Source organism: Lacerta agilis, chromosome 12, assembly GCF_009819535.1.
Source record: "Lacerta agilis isolate rLacAgi1 chromosome 12, rLacAgi1.pri, whole genome shotgun sequence".
Classification (NCBI taxonomy): Eukaryota; Metazoa; Chordata; class Lepidosauria; order Squamata; family Lacertidae; genus Lacerta; species Lacerta agilis.
The window spans coordinates 3,180,761-3,198,436 of record NC_046323.1 but is presented as its reverse complement, the minus strand read 5'-3'; positions in this window follow the sequence as shown (position 1 = coordinate 3,198,436).

The following is a 17,676-nucleotide window of genomic DNA, read 5'->3' as shown; positions in this document are numbered from 1 at the left end:
AACCTCCCCCCCACCTTCTTGTTGTTTTATGCTGGTCGTTGCACCACAGCGGGGCAACTCCCTTGTACTTCCTTGTATGTTTCTGCATATCTTTGGTTTTCATGCAATGGGTTCTGAGAAGTGTGCCTGCGTAGAGGCAGGGTTTTAGAGGATGTAAGACCTTTAGGGACCCTTAGAGTCAGGGTTTTGAAGGCATAGCTGCACAGTGGCAGCCTACCTGTTTTGTAGGCTCTGGAGGAATTGGTGATGAAAAGGGGTGAGCTTTTCCTCTCTTCCTCTTTAGCAAAAGGGCTGAGAGGAGAGGGGGGGGCCTGCGTGTGTGGGTGTCTTGCAAACGGTCTTTTCTTTGGTGTGTTTGCATCGAGGCTTGTGTTTTCTCCAACTGGATCGGAGGGGCTGTGGAAAACCACAACTTTCTCTTCCCCTTCTTTGCCTAACTTTGTCATCTGTGGTCTTCAGACTTTTATTCTGTTTCCCTCCAATAAGTAATTCTCCTAGCCTTTTGAAAGTGGGTGATTTAGAGTATTTGCATTTCATGCTGCTCAGCCTGGCAAAAGGGGGGCAAAGGGCAAAGCAAAGGTAGCCCTGAGTCCAGGCATTTGCATTGAAAGGCAATCCTGCTATCCTGAGAGTTAAGGTACGTTGTAAAAGGGTGTGAGTTACAGGTAATTATTGCCAAATACTTCTGTAATTGAATTATGGTGCTGGAGAAGACTCTTGAGAGTCCTATGGACTGCAAGAAGATCAAGCCTGTCCATTATGGGGGAGGTCCGCCTTGGATTGCCCACTGGAGGGACAGATCCTGAGGCTGAGGCTCCAGTGCTTTGGCTACCTCATGAGAGGAGAGGACTCCCTGGAGGAGACCCTGATGTTGGGAAAGATTGAGGGCACAAGAATGAGACGACAGAGGATGAGATGTTGGTCAATGTTCTCGAGGCTGCCAGTATGGGTTTGATTAGGCTGATGGAGGTGGTGGAGGTCATGGGTGCCTGGCGTGCCCTGGTCCATGGCATCGCGAGGAGTTGGAAGGGACTAAACAATAATAACTTCTGTAAGTAGAAATGCTTGCCTTTTGATATGTGCTGGGAAGATTGGTGAAAGGGTTTCAGAAATCTTTTGGGTTGCTCTGTTTCTTGTTAGTTAGGATGAAGCCACAAATTAACTGACTTGGTTCCGGCAATTCATTAATTGTTTGTATCTTAATTGATATTTGTTATGGATATGAGAGAACCCCCCCCCCTGTTCCTTTTTTTTTTTAAAGGTCTCTAACAAAAGCTTGCTGGAAGCAGAGAAAAAGGGGAAGTGGAAGAAAATGGAGGAAAGGGAGGGGGAGCGGGGGAACAGAAAAAGCCTCATTTTAAAAGCACAGAAATTTCCTTCGCAGCAGCCTTTCCCCTTTCTCTACCTTGGTAAGGGGGGAAAGAGCTGGAACCGTGTCCCACCAGCTAGGGAAAAGGTATCTTTCAAGCAGACTGATAGGTGACTGGATTAAATTTGCTGGTTTCGTCCTATAACTGGTTTCAATTGGAATTTTACTGGTTTAATGTCACTTTGTTTTGTTAAAGACATGTTTAGGCCTGCACTGATTATTGTTGGTTGGTTGCTTTGCTTTTCCCTCCAATGGACCATAGCTGTCATTCATTGCCAGTTTGTTAACAAAGCAGCATCAAAGAAAAAGGGAGGATTGGGTAATGATCCTCTGGACTGAGTTTATTTTAATATTTGTAGTATCTGAAAATAAATATGTCTTGCTGTATGGCACTTTGAGTTGAGGATGGTGGATGCCAGAATGGGACGAAAATTTAGGTACTCTGTATAATGCAATTGCATACCAAGTCATTTCTGTTATATTAATCTATTCACCTATCTTCTGTCCCCTGTATGGAAGTATAGAAGTTTTAGTGTTATGTGTTGTTCAATATGTTTATGGAAAATGGGGTCAGAAAGGGAGACTGTCTCCCAGTACCAATTCATCATTGAATGAGTAGTTGGGTACAGCAAAAATGTGGGTGTATTGCTTCTTTTCTGTAATTAGGATACCCGATAATGGTCACTGATTACATTAATTTGGCATTCCTTTGATGCAAAATGTTTAGCTCTTGAATCCAGGGCACAGGTTTACCTCATTTATACATATACCCCTAAAATGGGATTTGTGAACAAAGGAATAATGGGAAGCAGCAACGGAAAGTGTTATCTGAGGCTAAATCTGTTGTAGCTGCACAGCCTTTTGAGTTATAAGTGTCTGCAAATGAGGAGATGGCTGCTTGGAGTTTGTGGCAACAGGGAAAAGAGTGCCTCTGCAATTTTGATTCATTGATGGGTCTGCCCGATACCTAAGGAATGAAAGGGTGTGGCTTTCCCAATGGGAGTGAAATGATATTTGTATACAACTGCCCTCAGTGGAGGCAGGATGTACCAACAGTTGCTGCCAATTGTGAATTGTGCTAGCAGCCCAAAAGGAAAAGGGGGTACAGAAGAACTGTTACACTTGTTATGGGAGGCAGGATACAAGCCTCTCAGAGAAAGGCATAAATTGTGTCTGAAGGAAGTCAAGTATTTAGGCTTCAATGTATCATACCACAGAGGAAAGAAGCCATATGTCTCATAAAGAGCCCACCACTAGGAAGCAGTTGTGGGACTTCCTAGGGAAATACAGGGTGGTGCTAAATACCTGGCTTCAGTGTTTTAGCAGAACCCCTGAATGAGAAAACAAGAGGAGTGGAGGAAGACCCCTTTGTGTGGGGACCAGAACAACAAAAGGCCTTTGAGACTATTAAAAGATGCCTAATGGAGGCACCGGCCCCAAGATTGCCAAATCCAGAGAAACCCTTCCAGTTGTATGTCCACAAACAGAATAATGTGGCAGCAGGAGTCCAGACTCGGAAACTGGGAAGCTGGAATCGGCCGGAAGCCTAATTTTCTAAACAATTGGACTCAGTAGTAAAAGGATGACCACCCTGCCAGAGAGCAGTAACGGCTACGCTGTGTGAAAATCCCAGACTACATCTAGGGTAGACCGCGCCATCCTGATGCCCTTGCCTGATGAAGAAGAAATAGAGCACCATGACTGTCTCCAGGTGATGGATGAGGTCTACTCTAGCAGGCCAGATTTGAAGGATGGGCCATTGAAAGATCCCGATATAGTATATTACACAGATGGAAGCAGCTTTGTAACCAACGGACTCAGGAAGGCCGGGTATGTTGTGGTGACCAACGAGGAAGTTGTAGAGGCAGAATCCTTACAACCAGGAACCTCTGCCCAGAAGGCCGAAATAATTGCACTCACCAGAGCCCTGCAACTGGCAGCTGGATGTAAGGCAAATATATACACAGACTCGAAGTATGCCTTCTTAACCCTGCATGCGCATGGAGCTCTATGGAAGGAGAGAGGCTTGATAGGAGCCTGTAGAGGTTTGGAGCTTTTAGAGTTAACAAGCTCAACCAGGTTGTCCCACCCACAGGAGGAAGAGCGTCACCGGATGCTCTGTGTACTGTTGTATTGTGTAATGTGATACTTTCTTTTTCTGTGTCCGGAGAACGGAGAGAAGGGAGAAGCCACAAACATGGCTTGCGTCTCTCCAGGAATGTAGATTTATGCCTTGTAAAATAAAGCTTCTAGATTAGAAAGAAGCCGGACTCTGTTGTCTGTAATATGCTGGCATGCACACCCCCGCTGCGTGAGAGAAGATAAGAGAAGATAACTCTGCTGAATAGCACAGGAGACGGCAGCAAGGAAAGGCGCTTCAGTAAGGTACGCGCAGCGGAAGCGTGCTGGGCCCATAACCTGAAGTGTTTTTTGATTGTTGGAAACGCTTCAAACCAACTTCTGCACTTCTTGGAGCCCGGCACGTTTCCTCTGCTGAATGGCTCAGTCTGCTGAATGGCTCAGGAGCCTAAAACCTGCTGCCAGAGGTTGGAAGGCAGCAGGGAAGCCCAGATCGAGGGCTGCAAAAGCAGTTGTACCTCTCTGGTGAAACCCCCATCTGTGGAGCCGGGTGAGAAGCTACAGATTCATAAGTACGCTACCCCTGGGCAAGATGGAGGGAGCCATAGCATTCCCAGCAAGGAGGAGGGCAGCTTTTGTTTGCAAGCACCTCCAGCCTCATAGCTTCAATGCAGAGGGCTGTTCCCTGAGAGCGTTGATGTTTTGGCCAACGCCTGTGAGGAGGATGGTCTGGCCAGTGCTTGTGAAGCCTGGAAGAAGACCCTAGCCCAGTTTCAAGGGGCTGAGGGACTGGCTGAAGTGGCTTTGGAAGGCTTGCCCCCAGCTCGTCTTATGGCTGTTGTGCAGCAACAGTGCCATGGAAAGCAGGAGGGGGGCCAGATCGCCGTGGGCTTTGCTCCCAGAAAGGGAGGGGCTGTTTCCAAGTCTGAAGCCAGCGAAAAAGGCATTAACTGTGGAGCTGTGTTGTGTCACGTCGCCTGCACCTGGTCTTTTGTTGACGTGCATGGCTGAAGATAAGGCCAAGGACATGACGTGTGGTACTGGCCATGAGAATCGCAACAGCTCTACCACAGCCCAGGCGGAAGAGGATGCCTACTGTTGTCGTGCAGTTGCCGTGGCAACGAAGGCCAACCCTGGTGGGCTGCATGTGATGGTTGCCGTCGTCGTCATCATCGTTCCTCCTGGTGGACTTGTGAGGAACTGCGAGTCTCCTTCTACAGAGCAGTTCAACGTACTGGCTGCTGCAGTCGAGAGGCAGTTTGTGACTGTTGGATGCAAGAGACAGTTTGTCGTGCTTGAGACAGTCTCTGCAAGTCTTAAAGGGACAGAACTGGCATTTTCTGTGGTTGTTGACATAACTGTGTATCTGTTTATGTCAAACCTTCTGTCCAATGTTTTTGCTGTTTGTTTTGTGCTTATCACCTGTTCTGCTTGCAGGGGCCAGAAGATGCTTCTACGCATGGAATGCAGCCAGGACGGGCTGTTTGCTGTCGAGGGGCCTCAAGCAAGAACAGGGGGAGGTGGCGCTGATGGAATGCTTGCTCAGTGCACCAGTGTGCCCGTGCACCACTTACGTTTGTGTCAGTGGTACCAAAGGCTGGCAAGTCGCCACTGGGACAGTGTGCTGAAGCAGCCTGAGTTCTCTGAAGGGTGCAAGTTAAGGGCATGTAACAGCTTTCTTGATTGCAGGGTTTGCAAGGTCGAGGAGTCGACATCCTGCTACCCCGCGTCTGAAAGGGAAACCACACGTCCCTTTTCCCTGGTTCATGTGGCTGTTTCTGAAGGGATGCCAGAAGCTAACCTGGGGGGAGCGTGTTGTTCTGAGTGTTTGGCTGATGTTTTCTCTCATCACATGTGGTCTGCGTTGCTCAAGGAGGCAACTGAGGCAGCACCACTGGTTGCAGTGGAACAGCAGGTTTCTACTGGAGTAGGCTGTTCCCAGGTCCTCAGTGAGAGGGGGAGTAAGCACAGTGTGACTAACCTGCTTTCTTCACAGGTATGTGGTCTTGCAGAGAGGCAGCAAAGGATGCTGCATGCTGCCACTGAAGACATGCTCTTGGATGCAGAGCTTCCACAAGGGTTCCGGGTGGAACTGGGTGGTACCAAGGTTCTGAAAGTGTCTTTCTGTGGGTGCGAACCCAGCTTGCATAGCTGGAGGTTAGTTAACCCAGATAGTGACCAGACCCAGGTTCTAGTCAGCAGGAGTGCTGAATTCTTTGAGCAGAATGGATTGGAACACATCCCTAGAAGCCCTGATGTTCTGGATGGTCCTGTCAGTGCTGGACAGGCCAATGCGCCACCTGCTGGTGGCAGTGGTCCAGGTGGATCAGCCCCAAGAGGGGGTATCGCTGTGGTTTTGGCAACTGCTGGTGGCTCGGGCCGAGTTCCCGGCCATCACCAGGGTGCAGCGCAGCTAGGGGCAACTCCAAGGCAGCAGCCTGGGAGTGCACCCGCAACTCCTATGTCACGGACTAGGAGGCAGGCCACGCTTGGCGACTCTTTGTGTGGCAACTCTTCTCCAGGAGAGCCTGGCGCAGGTCTCGTCCCGGAGCAAGAGCAGGGTTCTTTGGCAGTGAAGCAGGAGCCCAAAGGCGCGCCAACGTCATCCTTGGGTGGTTCAGTTAGGATGCACAGGCGCAGCAAGTCTGTAGGTGAGATGCCTGACGTCAAGGACGTGCAGGTGGAATCCAGTGCAACTGGAACAGAGGGAGAACCTGAAGTGGTATCACAGCAGTCTGCACGATCCACTGAAGGGATTCTGCCCGAAAGGTTCACGGCCACTAGCGTGAGTGCTTGTTTGGTTCAGTGTGAACCGGAAAGCCTTGTGAAGGTTCAATGGGTATCTCAAGGTGAAGCCCAGAAATGGCAGGATGCCATGGTAGAGCAGGTAAGCTCAATGAGGTCTTTGGGTGTGTGCACAACCACGACGCTGTCAGAAGGTCGTTGGGTGTGCAGACTCAAGACGACAGCAACTGGCGAGTTGCAGTGCAAGGCTAGGTCAGTAGCCAGAGGTTTCACTCAGGAGGAGGGGGTCCATTGTTCTGAGGTACTGGACGCGCCCTCTCTCAGAAGCGAAACCACGCGCATGCTGTTAGCGGTCGCGACTCAAAGCAGCTTTGAGGCAAGCCACTTTGGTTTGGGTGCCTGTTTGGATTCCGACCTGGATGAGGAGAGGTACGAGGTACCTCCACCAGGGTTCGAGGACAACGGGCCAAATCAGGTGTGGAGTTTGCACGAGGCAATCACTGGCTTGAAGGAGTCAGCCAGAGATTGGTCCTCAGGCGTGCAAGAAGCTTTGAGTAAGCTAGGTGTCAGCCAGAGATGTGCTGATAGCTGCCTGTTTCTGGCAGGAGTAAGTCCAGAGCAGGAGCTAGTTCTGCAGTCCAGTGCGGACATGCTTTACCTGGTGGAGACCAGGGGACAGGTGCAACGGTTCGCAGAGGAGCTTGGTCAGTCTTTCCAGCTCAGGAACCTAAGCCCTGTTGGTGTTTACCTAGGTGTGCAGGTAGACAGAGCCGAAGACGGTAGTGTCTTGCTCAATCAGACTGGCAAGGTAGTGCAGTTGTTGAAGAAGTTCAGAGTGTCTGAATGTGCTAGTGTCAGAACACCCATGGAGACGTGTCTAGGTGAGGACAGTCAGACCGGGGAACGCTCTGAGTTCGAGAGCCCCGAGGTGTTTAGGTCAGCTCCTGGGAGGCTGTTGTTTCCTTCACGGTTGAGCAAACCTGACATAGCAGTTGCTGTGGATCTGTTCAGCAAGGAGGCTGCAAATCCCAGCATGCATGCCTGGAATGGCATGGTGAGAGTGCTCCAGAGTTTGCAGGAGACTAAGGAGTTTTGCCCGGAGTTGTCAGCTACCGGTGAGCCCCAGCTCACGCGCTGGTGCGACGGCGGTTGGGCAAATTCCGAGGACAGGAAATCTGTGTCTGAAATGGTTGTACAGTGTGGAGGAGCTCTAGGCGGGCTGAAGTCCCGGTGCCAGAGCCTCATTGCTCGTTCTCGTGCAGAAGCCAAGTACAGTGCGTTGTCAGTGCTTTGCAGGGAACTGGAGTTCTATAGGTGTTTGGTCCAAGAGATCTGCGTTCAGAGTTGCCTGCCCGTGATGGTTTGGGAGGACAACCAACTCTGTTTGTTGGTGGCAGAGTCTGGACAAGTCAAGGCCAGACCCAAACACCTAGACGTTCTCTTTCGAGACGTGTGTGTTCAGACCGGCTTGGAGAAGCTGAAGTACTGTCCTGGTCAGGTGAACCAGAGGGTTGGGTTCACGAAGCCCAGGAACTTCCAACGTCATGGGGAGTTCTGTGAGGGTTTGTGTGAGGTAAGCTGCAAGCTTACAACGCCCCTGTGTGCGGGACAAGAGGGGGTGTAGAGGTTTGGAGCTTTTAGAGTTAACAAGCTCAACCAGGTTGTCCCACCCACAGGAGGAAGAGCGTCACCGGATGCTCTGTGTACTGTTGTATTGTGTAATGTGATACTTTCTTTTTCTGTGTCCGGAGAACGGAGAGAAGGGAGAAGCCACAAACATGGCTTGCGTCTCTCCAGGAATGTAGATTTATGCCTTGTAAAATAAAGCTTCTAGATTAGAAAGAAGCCGGACTCTGTTGTCTGTAATATGCTGGCATGCACACCCCCGCTGCGTGAGAGAAGATAAGAGAAGATAACTCTGCTGAATAGCACAGGAGACGGCAGCAAGGAAAGGCGCTTCAGTAAGGTACGCGCAGAGGAAACGTGCCGGGCTCCAAGAAGTGCAGAAGTTGGTTTGAAGCGTTTCCAACAATCAAAAAACACTTCAAGCCTTGAAGTATGGACAAGAAGTGGAAAGTCTATTAGAGGCGGTGTGGGCTCCCGAGAAGATTGCTGTGATGCACTGCAAAGGACACGGGCGAGGTAGAGATTTGGTCACCAGAGGCAACCATAAGGCAGACAAGGCTGCCCGAGAGGCAGCTCTGAAACCAACACCTACAACCGTGGCTGCTCTTATCCCAGACATAACCCCTGAGGACGTAGAGCCTCACTATGCCCCTGAAGAACAAGAATGGGCACATCAGGAGGGAGCCCGACTGCAAGATGGATGGCTACTCCTCCCAGACAACCGAGTATTTGTGCCCCAACACCTGGCCAGCAAGATTGTGAAAAATTACCATGAGTCCACACACTTGGGAGGCACTGCTGCTAGGGAACATCTCGGGAGAAAACTATGTGTGCCAAATCTCTCTCAACTGACTGCTGCTATTTCCCAGAGATGTATCCTGTGTGCAAAAAACGACCCCAAGCAGGGATCTCTACCCCCACCTGGAGTATAACATGTAGGCTACACTCCCATGAAGAGCCTGATTGTGGACTTCACCGAAGTTCCCCCACTAAGATGTTACCATTTGAACTCCTCTACAGGAAACCACGAAAGTAGCAGCTAGAATGGACAGGTGGAAGAGCATATCACCTTCCACGAACAAATAATCTCTCTATCTGTCTGTCTGTCTGTGTCTGTGTGTTGTCATTCCCTCAGCAGGTGGGCCCTCGAGCGAACACTGTGCAGCTTTGCTGAGCCAGTCCATCAGTTCCAGCCTGCTATAGCGTGTGGGTGAAGGAGTGGAAGCGCGACCTTCTTACACGGTCCATACACGGTTCTCCTATCCACCCCAACGGCGGTGAAAGGCCGAGGTGACCCCCTGAAGTCGACACCCTGCTGTGCCTAGCCAGGAGTAGGTACTCAACGCACGGTGCACTAGTCTCCCCTGCTGCGTCTGACCGGCAAGGACGCCCAGCGCACGGGAGACCGAATTGAAGTAGCCCCTGCTGTGACACACCGGACGCTGTCACTCGATGCATGGGCCACCGGAAACTTCCATTTTATGCAACGGAGACCATCTCCAGCTGAACCACATCGGGAAAATTGGTCAGAAGGACATTGTTATTATTGGTTTGTCGACCAGTTGTTAGACAGGGCATAATTCTATAGATTGGGAGTGTTAGAGGTGTGAACAATGTTGGTCTAGGTTGTTGGGATTGGACGGGTAGATGAAAAGGGAAATCCTGTTGACCCCTTGAAATTGACTTTGTTAAGGCAACAATACCTCTTTCTATTCTCTTGCGTGTATATAGTTGGGAACCAAAGGGGAGGGCCTAGTCTTTTATACCTATGGGTGTATTTTCACTGGCAAAGAGAATAGGGAGTCCATTCTACAGCCAAACAGTTCTTACTGTTAGAAAGTTATTCCCGACTATTTGCTACATTGCAACTGCTCTCAAGAAGTCAGAGTAGGTAAATATTCATTGATCCTATTCTTCTCACACTACTTTTATTAGTCCCTTCCAGTCCTCAAGTAAATGTCACCACCCTCCATAAGAAATATGGGCCATATTCAGCTGTAACAGTAAACCAGAATTTAGTCCTCGAGGAATGAACTTGGGGTGAGGCACTGGCTCTTATTCGACTTCCTCCAGTGTAGTCACAAGGAGATTTGAAGCTTTCACACCAGGGACACGCCACCCAGAGTCACCAAAGGGGGGTGGGAAGTCCTTTTATGTATAGCTGAAAGCTCAGTAGGTCAATCTGATGAGGAAGCAGAACAAGCTGCTCCTCTCGATTGAAAGGGGGGAAAATGAGGCACCAGGAATGAGGCACCAGATATGTAAGGGCAGAATGGACAAAGAGATAGCCATAAGAAACCCCATTTTAGATACAGCTTCGCTCCGATTCCCTTTTGACCGATTCAACTTTGCCCTAGCCAAAATCCTTACATTGCAGCTTCTTAGGCAAACATAGCAGATCAGCAGTTTGGCAAAACAGCTGACCACAAACTTCCTGTTTTGAACAGACTGTCTAGTTTCGGTAGACTAGTTAACCGCAGAACTGACCCCATCACCGATGTCAGCAATAGCCTTGGCTATTATTGGGATGCAGGTGCAGGCGAAGGTCAACGGCTAGGCAGTTAAATGCTAGAATAAGTATATAGCACCTCCTGATGGCTAAAGCAGTTTGAAACATGTAAGACAGCCAGATGGGTGTATTCCCCAGCCTGATTGGCCAGAAGGAATGCTAGGGGTTGGGTTATTAGCAGTTTGTAAAGAGTATAAAACACCCCTGTATGTGCTTGTGAGGGTGTGCAGACTTTTGGGCACTAGCCAGCTGTACCATTGCTCTGCCATGGCAAATCAATAAAGAATGCTTAGAGAAAAGCTGCTTGGAGTTTTCCTTCTGGTCTATATTGGGTCCCAGGCACAGGTGCAACAGTGGCACTCATCTCGCTTTACTGGCCAAGGGAGCCGGCGTTTGTCCGCAGACAGCTTCCAGGTCATGTGGCCAGCATGACTAAGCCGCTTCTGGCAAACCAGAGCAGCGCACGGAAACGCCGTTTACCTTCCTGCCGGAGCGGTACCTATTTATCTACTTGCACTTAGATGTGCTTTCGAACTGCTAGGTGGGCAGGAGCAGGGACCGAGCAACGGGAGCTCACCCCGTCGCGGGGATTCGAACCACCGACCTTCTGATCAGCAAGCCCTAGGCTCTGTGGTTTAACACCACATGCCCAACCGCGTCCCTCACTAGTAAAGTATTGCAGCCTAAAATACTTGTAAAAACAATTGTTTGAAGGTTAACTGAGGAATTGCAAGTTATAGAAGCCTTGGTTTCATATGACAAGGCTATTCTTGTGTGTTCTTCGGCAAGAAAAGCATTCCAAGTCATTACTTTTTAAAAGTGTGCTGCAAATATATTTCCCAGAGACAATAGAACTTATTTCTATGTGACTTGTGTGTTATGGCTCTACAGGGTATCTCAATTAAATCTTAGTCCTGTAGCTGTGCTCCTGTATTCCATGGTCCTGGAAAGTGAGGAAGATAAGATGAATTGGCCTACTCTCATGCTTCACGAAACGCACATAAAAGCATGAGATAATACAAAGAGAAGGGGTAATAGAAAAGTGAGCCTGAAGAATGCATTGTCAGTTACACTAGAAAAACAGAATTAGCAGAGGCCATCAAGAGGGGGAAGTATGCAGAGTCACAGAAGGAAAACTTTGTAATGAACGGAGTTCTCTTCTGACTTGGAAGACTCTGTTTCTGCTGGTTAGAGCAGCGGCTGGGAATCTCCAGTGTGTAGGACTAATGAGGCCAACATGAGACTCTTTTCCCCGAGCGTCATATGGCATGGCTCCATGCCTAAAGTGGGGTTTGTAACCTCAGGATCCAGCCTCCCAGCAGGAAAGGTCCCCCGTCTCTGGAGTAGAGTTCACCACAAATTCATAATAAACACCCTCCTACTATAAACCATTTCACTGCCCTCTAGTGAATGAGCTCCAGTGAAAGGTAACTGTTGGCAGAAGTGATGGCTTCTTGCTGTGGATAATGCTAGCAATACCCAGTCCTACCAGGGCCAGCCTACCCATGAGGCAAGGTGAGGCAACTGCCTCAGGTGGCGGAGTCCAGAGGCAGCAGATCCCGATGTATATTCCCCTCTCCGTTCCTGATATATATCTCTGCTTGCCCCTTTCTCCCTGGTATGGAGGGGGGCACCATTTTGTTGTTCACCTCAGGTGCCCAAATGTCCTGAAACAAGCAAATAAGACATGGCTGGTGTTTTATAAGGGCACTGATAACTACTAGAAAAAGCAAAATTCTGTAGTGGGCTACCCCTATGAAAGTATAAGGGAAAAACATATTCTGTAGAGAGAGAGAAAATATTATCTAGAGAGAAAACACTTCGGCAAGGTGTTTTTAAGCAACAATGCACCTTTAAGGAATCACATTTCAGCCAGCATAGAGTTGTGCATTTTTAAAGAGCCGATTCATTTTTGTCCTGTTTCAATTCAACACTTTTTTTTTTAAAGAGATTTTATTATTTTATCATATAACAAAAAAGAAACAACATTAAACATACATAAACATGAACATAGAAAAACATAATAAACAATTCAACAATAAAAAACACAACATTAACATACCAAAAAAAAGAAAACTTATACAAACCTTATCAAATTCTTATCTTTGTTACTCTACTTATTTATACTTCTTAGGGGGACTTCCCCTGGTCCCTCCTCTGTCTTCAAAAACATATATACTTTTTAAGGTAGCTTCCTTTCTTTTTCCATTATCTTATACTCAATATCCTAATGTTCTTTAAATTTATCTAAACCAATATATTTCTTAACTTATATTCTATATCTTAACACTTTCTTATACAAATGAATCTATCACATCAAAATTTCTTTTATAACCATTATAACTAGCCTTATACTTCTAAAGCCGATTCTTATATATATTTCTGCTCAAATATTCAGACATTCAATTTCACATGCTTAACTAAATAGTCCTTAAATTTCTTCCAATCTTGCGACACCTTCTCCTCCCTCTGGTCTCGGATTCTGGCGGTCAGATCTGCGAGTTCCATAAACTCCATCAACTTCATCTGCCATTCTTCAATTGTTGGTATCTCTTCGCCCTTCCAGGTTCTTGCCAATAAGATTCTAGCCGCTGTCGTGGCATACATGAAAAACACTCTATCCTGACTGGGTATCTCTTCGTTGGTCATGCTCAAAAGAAATGCCTCTGGTTTCTTACAAAAGGTAATTTTCATTACCTTTTTAAGCTCATTATAAATCTTGTCCCAGAAGGCCTTTACCCCTGAACACGACCACCACATATGATAAAAGGTACCTTTCGACGATTTACATTTCCAACACACATCCGACATTTTAGAATTCATTCTAGCTATCTTAACTGGTGTCAGATACCATCTATATATCATTTTCATTACATTTTCTCTTAAACTGTTGCATGCAGTAAAATTGATACCTTTCTGCCACAATCTCTCCCAGTCATCCATCATAATATTATGACCCACATCTTTTGCCCAATCTATCATTGTAGATTTAACCAGTTCATCTTTCGTATGCCACTCTAGCAACAAATTATACATCTTGGAAAGGTTTTTAGAGTTCGATTCGATCAGTTCTGTTTCCAGTTTTGATTTTTCCACTTGGAAACCGATTTTTTTGTCTAATTTAAATGTTTCATGTACCTGATGATATTGCAGCCAGTCGGGGACTTGGCTTTTAACTTGATCGTAGCTCTTCAGCTTAAATGAGTCCCCTTCCTGCTGCAATATATCCATGTATCGTAACCAACTTGCAGACATATTCGGTCTCTTATAGGCTTTGGCCTCCACTGGTGAGATCCATCTAGGAGTCTTTCTCTCCAGTAAGTCTTTATACCTAATCCAAACCTGATACAAAGATTTCCTAACTATGTGACTCTTAAAAGTTCTGTGGATTTTTGCTTTGTCATACCAAAGGTATGCATGCCAACCAAACATATTATCGTGTCCTTCCAAGTCCAACACATCTACATTTTCTAATTTAAACCAGTCTTTCAACCAGCAAAAGGCCGCTGCTTCAAAATAGAGTCTTAAGTCAACACTTTAATTGGATTAGTAAAATTTATTTTTACCTGACTCAAACCTTATGGATGGGTAAGATAGACACTGAAACAAGCAGGCCCTGCTTTATTCAGAGAGATATAGCCAACTAAACCATACTCAGAGAAGAATCATGGAAATCCATGGTCTATTCTGAGTATGATTAAGTCAGATACAAGCCAGAGGGAACAGTTGGGTATTAGGTGGATCCAGAGCAGGCTTCCTCAACCTCGGCCCTCCAGATGTTTTTGGCCTACAACTCCCATGATCCCTAGCTAGCAGGACCAGTGGTCAGGGATGATGGGAATTGTAGTCTCAAAACACCTGGAGGACCGAGTTTGAGGAAGCCTGATCCAGAGCTAGAGCAGCTAGATCCACAGCTATTACTACTGACTGAGGACATGAACTCCGCTTTCAGGCAATCAGGATATATGACTTCCTCACTGTGCTGATCTGACAAGTGCTGGGGTTCTTGCTCCTGCTGTCAAATATGCTGTATCACTGTTCATCAGAATCAACTGGCAACTGATTTCAGCAGGGTGATGTCCGCTGCCAGTAATTTAATTCAGCTCACTTTATTGATGACTTAATGGCTTTGATTATAATGACATTGTCTTCCAGATGGCAGATGTCAGAGCTTTCTAATCATTTCCCCAACTATCACACAAAACCAGCCATTGTCTTCCACATGGGATTTACAAAAATTCTGCACATAACTTAAAAGGTGTGCTTGCAAAATAACCTTAGAACACAATGAGCATGGCTTAACTGCACAGTTTTAAACATATGCAGAAGATTCTAGGGATAAATTAAGGATAATTGCATTTAAAAACCAATAAAGCCAAATCCAAATATAAACTAGCTTGTTTGGAAAAAAGTGAAGACAAACACAAAGAAGCTTGCGAATAAAACCAACAGTTAACCTGACAAGACTAATCAGGTCACCTGAGCAGAGTCTTGGGGTTTTAGTGTGCATGCAAAGGTACAGTTGAGAAGTCCTGATGGACAGCAATTTTTGGCGATGCGTCACCCTAGATGCCACTGAAGTGTGAAGTAGCTGTTAAAAGGGAGAGGAGTCCTCTCAAAACCCTCTACCCAAAATCTGTTCTCACTGATCTAAGTGGTTGTGCGTGAGTGGGTGGGTTATTTAAAAGCATTCTGACTTGCTCAGGGCTTTTGTTAAGCATTTCAAAGCAGAGACCTGGCACCAGAGACATTTTTTCCAGAGGAAAGACCTTAGAGCAATGGATGGCACCTGAAACGATTTATGTTTTAAATAGACAAGATGAGCAAAGGTAGTTGAAGGAGAGCAAATGAACATGCACCATGGAACATGTAGCACTGGTGCAGAGAGTCTCCTTGTGACCAGGCCAGCTCAGGTCAGGAGACAAGTGGCTTGCCACATCAAAGTGTTTTAGGAAGAAGCCCTGACATTTGAAGGCCCTGAAAGGTGGACATCCTGAAGAAATGAATTTTCCATTTGTGAAAAGAAAATGGATGCTTTATTATTTATTATAAAACAGATTGGGGGTGGGAATTGCTATCCTGTCCTTTGTCTCAGGCAGCAAATGGTCTTGGGACAGCCTTGGTTGTTGTCCAGCAACATCTGTGTGGCCACAGATCCCCCAGCCCTGAAGTAGAAGATACACAGCAGGTTCTATATGAATTATAGCATGTGTGACCTTAGCCATTATCCTTCTACATGCTGGGTACCAATGCTATCAGGCAAGTCACCTGTACATCAGTACCGGCAAATGCCAGGCGTACACATTTCACATGGTGCTGAGTACAACTGCCACCATGATCCTGGCTCCCCCTTTTCATCCCTTTTGGGTAATTCCCACCAGGCTAAACAACTAAACCAGAAGTGATTAAATTGAGGCATATCATAGCCAGCCTAGACTATTGTCACATGGTTCAGAATTCTACTTTATAGTTGTCATTTTATTTTATTTTTTAAATCATCTTTATTAATTTTCCAATAAAAACAGCCAATTAACATATAATCCAATCAAAATCCAATTAAAAACAATAAACTAAAATAAAAAACAAATTACAGTCTAAATTATTAATTATTAATTTTTCCGGGCTCCCCACAGTCTGGACCTCTAAAGTATATCTCCAATCTTCATTCCTGCTTTCTTCTGTTATTCTCATATTTTCCACATTCCAATCTTAATGCTTTAAAATTCTCCGTCCCTAGTTATTCAATTCTCAACCATGTCAGAAATCATAAATCCTTTCATCCATCAAGTACAGCTTTATTTGTATGTATATATATTTTTTCCACTGTCTATTTGTCCGCGCAGCTTTTCCTGACTTCATTCCAATCTTCCAATCCAAATTTATCCTTTGAAGTTTAATGACGCAGCAACTACCAAATTATTTCAATCTGGGCTGTTGTCCAGACCTATCAATTAAAATTGCAGTAATTTCCACATTGATTGTTGCGCATACTGTTTGCAATATTGCAATGTAAATGAACAGTATTCCACAGATATAAGTCATTGGGCGATTGATCAGCTTTTCAGGAGACCACCAATCCCCCCCTCCAGGCCCTAGAGGGGGGGCTGCTAGACATCCATTAAGCCTTCTCTCTCACTCATAATGGAAAATTCCTGCAAACAGATGCACTATGTGTTATCCCAAATTATTATCTCAAATCATTATAGCGTCAACTTCTCTTGAAGAAGGGAGGAATTCTCATTATTCCGTGCTGCGACACATCCACAAGCGCCATCTTGTTTCTTCTTTTATCCTTATCAAGTCCTTCAAGTCTAAGCAAAGCTGCACAATTAAATACTTAATTATAAATAGAAGTCCGTCTGTACTTTTCTAAAAAACAAATTGAGTTCCTTAATGAGGCTTGGCGTAGAAAAACAATTGTAGATATTGAGAAGAAAGCAAAGAACGTACCAATCACCTCCGTAAATCCAAACACCATGATGAGAATCTCTTTGAAATCCAAATTTAAACACCAGGGGCTTTGCCGTTCTGCAGGTTTTTTTCTCAATCTTCTTCGGTCCAGACTATGTCTGTTTATTGTCCAAATCTAATTATTTTCTCAAAGAGATATTCCCAGCTATGGGAGTGACTTCGGAGAGTGCCTGCCGTGTCATGCTCAGGGACCCAGCGCCCTGCCACTTGCATTTTGTTGCAAGTTGGCAATCTCGGCCGATCTACGGGTTTACGAGACAGTCCTCCCCAACCCTGGGGAGTCTGCCAGGGCCAGTTACCCCCATATCGACCCTGAATTATTGGCACGGCTGAGGTCCGATCATATGGGAGTCAGCCACTTCCCACCACCGGAAACAGGAAGCCTCTATAGTTGTCATTTTAACACCACCGCTCCCCGACAGTTGTACTGAGCTTTTAACAGCTACAAGGCAGATAGAATTTTATGTTTTATTTTGTATGGAAATAAAGTGATGAGGGATAGCATTGCCTGTTGAATTGCTGCCTGCTGGGTCATTCTTAAAGGCCCAGAGCATCTGTCAGAAAAATAATCTGCAGTGCAGCTCTAGCATCCAGCGCACATACTTTAATCTCATGGCTGAAAAAAACAGACAAAAGCAGGGAAACTCCCATCCCCAGCGCTTACACCAAATTAATCACAGTTGGCCTATGTGTCAAATAATCATCTTGCTAGCTTCCCCTGAAGCCCTGGGCAATATTTGAACTTTGTGATTTAATGATTGTGGGTAGCAGTCCTTGGCAGTTAGCTGGCCTTCTAAACAGTTTGTCAAATGTCTACCTAAGAAAGCTGAGGATACTGAACAAAAGCATTCATGAAGATTGCAGAGGGCAAAGTTCA